General features: G+C 32.7%; 1 pseudogene; it reads right to left on the bottom strand.

The window, feature by feature from the left end:
• Positions 1-2799: 2799 nt before the first annotated feature.
• On the bottom strand, positions 2800-6002 carry LOC134249054 (uncharacterized; annotated as a pseudogene).
• Between the last annotated feature and the right edge of the window lie 280 nt (positions 6003-6282).

The following is a 6282-nucleotide window of genomic DNA, read 5'->3' as shown; positions in this document are numbered from 1 at the left end:
ACCCTTAAATGTAGATTCCCAAAACTTTTATGATTGATATTTATTAACAGCTTACCTGACTTTTAATTTTGACTGTCATCCAATCTCTAAGTGGATGCAAGAAGTTGGCACACAGGGTTTGATATTGATATAAAGTTCACAAAATCGAACATTTTCCCTTCTTGATAACCATAGCAACAGTGTTGTTTTCTTCATCAAATTTTATCAATATATGATATTCAACTTCAGTTCTAACAGATAACTACTATTCAAGCTGAGTCCTTTCATTTGTTACTTGATTAAATGGCAATTTAATTCTTAATGCAGCGAAAAATAATTCACTTTCAAGCAATGGTACTTTGTTTCCATGGTAACACTGCAAAGTAGTAATTATACCCAATTTTTCTTATGGTTTTTGTGTTGCAAGGACCTAAGGATGCATATTTGCCAGTCTTTAATTTTCATGTTTTTCCTCAAGACAGTAGCATTTACCCAATCTTAGTTACTAGTTTTGCATGGTGACACTGTGTTACCATGGCAACCATAAAAGTTATTTATAGAATAATATTGCTTATACCCATATACTTAAGGTCAAATATTTTCATTGTTTTTCTTAAGTCGTTGATTGAGTTTGAGCATATAACACCTACCATTAGTGAATACGGAGTGTTTTTCAGCATATTTCAGCATTTCAAATGTTTTCCAAATGTACCCTTGGTTACCACTTACTTAGAGATATATTCTAAACAGTTTCTTTACAGTATAAGTGACATCTAGGTGTCATGTTTTTGTGAGAATGGTTTGTTTGCTTTTTCTAGTTTTTATTAAGCCACAGTCAAGATTTAAAGTGGCTGAAAATCTCGATTTTTCAAACTTTTCCGGCTGTTGCCATAGCAACCGAGACACATAGCAACGAAATTTTGTTTGATATTTGTTTCAGGTGTCGAGTATTAAGCATGGGTGAAGTTTCATCAAAATCGGTGACCATGCGTGGCAACAAAGTTCAAGTGGTTACAGAGAATGGCTATTAAAAATTAAGATCTCTATAAGGAAAATAGTACCAATTATTTTCCCACAGAACTCTATTCAAAAACCTTTTGTCCTCTGACTACTATACTAATTTAACTTCAGACAATTCCTTGGCATCGTTCGAAACTTTATTCCAGGCGCTTAATTATAACCCCCCCCCCCCTCCAAAAAAAATATATAGGGTCCAATGGCGTTTATAGGTCAAAACTGCAGTTGTTTAAAATTAATTTATAGTAACCGGCAGTAACTAACACTCTGCCAAAAAAAAAAAACAACCCCCACTCCTGCAATCTCCCCGGGTATTTCTATATTTCTGTTATATTCAAACATTAATATTTTTATTTAAAAAAAATTACATACATGTACTTCATTTAAACCAAACAGGTAATGCCTTCCTATTCAGCACTACACTCTCATTCCTATTACGGTTAGGCCTGTTGCAGTTGCCGCCATTTTTTTAGCAAAGTAAACTAAAAAAAATAAGTCAAGATTTGAATAGCTAGTTTCTAATAAACTGACAGCATATGTAACAATACACCCAAAGCATATAATTATGATCCCCCAGCATATAATAATGAAACCACAGCATGTAATAACGAAACCACATCATATAATAATAGATCCACAGCATATAATTATAGATCCATAGAATATCATTAAAAACCTACAGCTTATAATTATGAAAACACAGCATATGAACCACATCATATAATAATAGTTCCACAGCATATAATTAAAGATCCATAGCATATCATTAAAAACTTACAGCATATAATTATGAAACCACAGCATATAATTATAGACCCACATAATAATAGATGTACAGCCTATAATAATACACCCACAGCATATAAATATTGAAACACAGCATAAATATAAGAACCACGGCCTATAATTATAGACCCACAGCATTTAATAATAGAACCATAGCATATAATTACAAACCCACAGCATATAATTATAGAACCGCAGCATATAATATAAGAACCACAGCATATAATTATAGAACCAAACCACAGCATATAATATTGACCCACAGCATATAATTATAGAACCACAGCATATAATATAAGAACCACAGCATGTAATTAAAAACCCACAGCATATAATATTGACCCACAGCATATAATTATAGAACAGCAACATATAATATAAGAACCACAGCATATAATAACAAACCCACAGCATATAATCAAGACCCACAGCATATAAGAATAGACCCACAGCATATAATATTATCATCTAACATAAGGCAGCCATGGCGTTCCCTAGCAATCCAGCAACCAAGTGATATTGTTAAGGTTTATTCATTTCATTGGCACGTAACATAACCCATGTATGCAGATGTAACAAAATTTAAATACATTTTTTTTTTGCTAGAAGAGCTGATTTCTTAATATGTCATTAACTTTGAATAATGGTATACTTGACATAATGACAATGATGAACTATTGTACATCAATAATTGATCAGTATGGAATATACCTGTTAACACTGGAACTCATCATTTAAGGTATGTATACAATGTACTTTGTTTATACTGTGAATTTATTCATATGTAAAGAAAATAAAATTTTCTCCATTTGTTCTGTTTTATCTTTAAAAAAGCAAGATGATTTGAAGTGAAAAAGAGCTACCGGATATAATGCTCAAAGGCATCAAACTGAGTTAATACGACTTTATATTTTATTATCAATGAATGATTCTAATCTAAATGACCACTGCTAATCTTCACTTCATACTGCCTTAAAAATGAAAAGAAATACCAGAAATTAAATTAATATTCTATTTTTATTCAGAATTTTCAAAGTTGCCATCGAATATATCATCTGTACTATTTTTTGAATCTGAAGAGCATATTGGTAGCTTGTATTTAAAAAATGGATGCAAAAAATTTGAACAGTCACTGCCATTACAATTACATTTAACATTACAAATGTCACAGCACATATGCCATACTCATTTAGGATTTGATTTTGATTTGTAAGCTGAGAGTATGATATCCCTACGACATCTCTCTGTATTTAAAACATACGTTTTCATATCATCATCTAATGTTTTACACTGTTTACCAGTAAAAAGTAACAAAGCCATGGCCACTGCTCCGTCATGTCCTGCTCTACCAAACTGCTGGACAAATCCGTCCATATCTTTAGGTGGTCCATAGTTTATAGCATATTTAAGGACTTTAAAATTGACCCCATTCCTGCCGCACTTGTTGCAACTAAAACTCTGATGTTTCCGTCTTCTACACTCATGTCCTCTTTTATTTTTTTGTTTAACAGTGTCTGGTGATTGTGAATGGAACATTTCAACATGGACTATGAGATTCCCCAATTCCATTCGTAAGGACGAAAATAATTCACCGCATGTTTTGATAGAAGGGCAGAATATCGAAAATCTCTCGCAGAGTTTCTTATTCTTTTTTAATAAATGAATAAAAAAAAGCTCACAAAGCAACACAGTGCTCTTTGTTTTATGAACAAAAAGTTTGATAATTTCCCTGTCAGGGTTTTGCACTATTTCGTGGCAATCTACCATACACAACTTTTTCTGCATTTCCATTCGTGTTGATTTGTTAGCTGTTGCAGTTATTAAGAGCCATTCTCTGGAAACTTTATATAGGAGCAGTGGCACGAATAGTCTCAGAATTTCTCCAAACTCTCCATGATAAAAGTCATTGATAAACTTAACTGAAATCAGGCAAAAATTGGTTGCTATGCTTTATAGTTACCATGGCAACATGTCTTAAAGTTCGAAAAATGGCATTTTTCAACATGTTTAGAGCCCCCTAATTATCATTTGCAGCAAAGCAAACAATTGGCAATGACGGTTTCCAAAAGTTGAAGGTCGGATGTCTCAAATATAGGATAAACATGTTTGGTAAATTAACTATTACATACGTTACTATGGTAACAAAGTATTCAAAAGTAAGAAAAAATATTCATTGAATTTAATCAAGTCATACACGTAAAAATAAAAAGCAATTAGAGGATGAAATGTGACCATATAATAGAAAAAAGAGCCTTGAAACATATATCAAGATCAAAATATGATATTTCATTTATGTTGGCAATGGTTGCCAAGGTTTTTATATCACAGAAAGCCTTCAAAGTAATACTCTGTATTTTTAAATCTGATCCTATCTTTTAAAAAAGCAAATTTCCTCATAACTAATGACAAATATTTAAAGATGTTGGTGTGCTCCTAGTTTTCCCATTTGAAAAAATTCAGATTAGATTCTTTAAATAGAGCGTTGCTTTGGAAATAAGCAGAAAAAATATGCTTAAAAACCTGAAAAATATTTTCTTTCCTTGGATACGTACCCTTAAATGTAGATTCCTAAAATTTTTATGACGGATATTTATTAACAGCTAACCTGACTTTTAATTTTAACTATCATCCAATCTGTAAGTGGGTGCAAGAAGTTGGCACACAGGGTTTAATATCATTATAAAGTTAACAAAATCTAACATTTTCCCTTCTTGGTAACCATAGCAACAGTGTTGTTTTCTTCATCAAATTTTATCAATATATGATATTCAACTTCAGTTCTAACAGATAAATACTATTCAAGCTGAGTCCTTTAATTTGTTTCTTGATTATATGGCAATTTAATTCTTAATGCAGCGAAAAATAATTCAATTTTAAGCACTGGTACTTTGTTTCCATGGAAACACTGCAAAAGTAGCAATTATACCCAATTTTTCTTATGTTTTGGTGATGCAAGTTCCTAAGGATGAATATTTGCCAGTCTTAAATTTTCATGTTTTTCCTCAAGACAGTAGCATTAACCCAATCTTAGTTACTGGTTTTGCATGGTTACACTGTGTTACCATGGCAACCATAAAAGTCATTTATAGAATTATATTGCTTATACTTATATACTTAAGGTCAAACATTTTCATTGTTTTTCTTAAGTCGTAGATTGAGTTTGAGCATGTAACACCTGCCATTAGTGAATACGGAGTGTTTTTCAGCATATTTCAGCATTTTAAATGTATTCCATATGTACCCTTGGTTACCACTTACTTAGAGATATATTCTAAACAGTTTCTTTACAGTATAAGTGACATCAAGGTGTCATGTTTTGTCAGAATGGTTTGTTTGCTTTTTCTAGTTTTTATTAAGCCACAGTCAAGATTTAAAATGGCTGAAAATCTCGATTTTTCAAACTTTTCCGGCTGTTGCCATAGCAACCGAGACACATAGCAACGAAATTTTGTTTGATATTTGTTTCAGGTGTCGAGTATTAAGCATGGGTGAAGTTTCATCAAAATCGGTGACCATGCGTGGCAACGAAGTTCAAGTGGTTACAGAGAATGGCTACTAACAGGACAGCTAGGGCATTGTATAAGGGAACTGATTTCACATAGCTAGATGAACCATACACACCGAAAAACTCGTTCTCTGTTTCATTTTCACCACTGAAAATATTACAGTGTAACATATACTAGAATTCAGTTTCTTTGAAGATGTTTGATTTTCTTTTTGTTAATTGGTAATATAATATGTCTCCAAAGATTGATAAGTTTAAAAAGTTAAAATTCGACCATACCAATGCAATACAGTATGGGCCTCATCCAAAACAAATAATTTGAAGCGTTTACTTTCAGCCAGCATGTCTCTCCATTTACTCACGGACAAAATGAATTCGGGTGGAGCAAATAGGAATTGAAAATTGCCATTTATAATATTATCATCTTCGCTACAATCTCTACCAATGTATGTGGCTATATAATTACATGATTTCAAGTACTCTCACTGTTCTTTCAATATCGAAATCAATGGCGAAACGATAGGTACACTGCACTTGCACCCATTTTTTCCGTCCACATTGGCTGAAAACATTGATAACAAATGCTTTTACCTCCACCAGTTTTGATGGAAAAAGAATCCAGGCCTTTCAATAGTTGATCAATTGTTTCCTCTTGAAAAGGTTTCAACGTCTCTAAATTGAATTTGTCCCTCACCGCAGAAAATTTGTCCTCCATGTTTGTGTTATTGCCGAAACGTTATACGTAATGTAAACTCCGATTGGTTGGCATGAGCATCGAGACTGAAATGCGGCAAATCAAATGATGCGTGCATGTAATTGCATGATACGACGATATTTCAGCGATTTCGCCAACGGGTGATAAGTAAAAGACGAGATCACCCGTGGGTATCCGACGATGCCATATTCAACTTAACTATTCACTTGGTTACGTTATTTTTAATGCCCAGGAACAGATAAGAAGAACTTCAAAGAAATAATGCATTTTCAATATAATC

Source organism: Saccostrea cucullata, unplaced genomic scaffold (assembly GCF_032062105.1).
Source record: "Saccostrea cucullata isolate Sc308-1 unplaced genomic scaffold, CSIRO_AGI_Scuc_v1 ctg3683, whole genome shotgun sequence".
Taxonomy (NCBI): domain Eukaryota; kingdom Metazoa; phylum Mollusca; class Bivalvia; order Ostreida; family Ostreidae; genus Saccostrea; species Saccostrea cuccullata.
The sequence above is the reverse complement of the archived record's forward strand: the minus strand, read 5'-3'. Positions and strand labels throughout refer to the sequence as shown.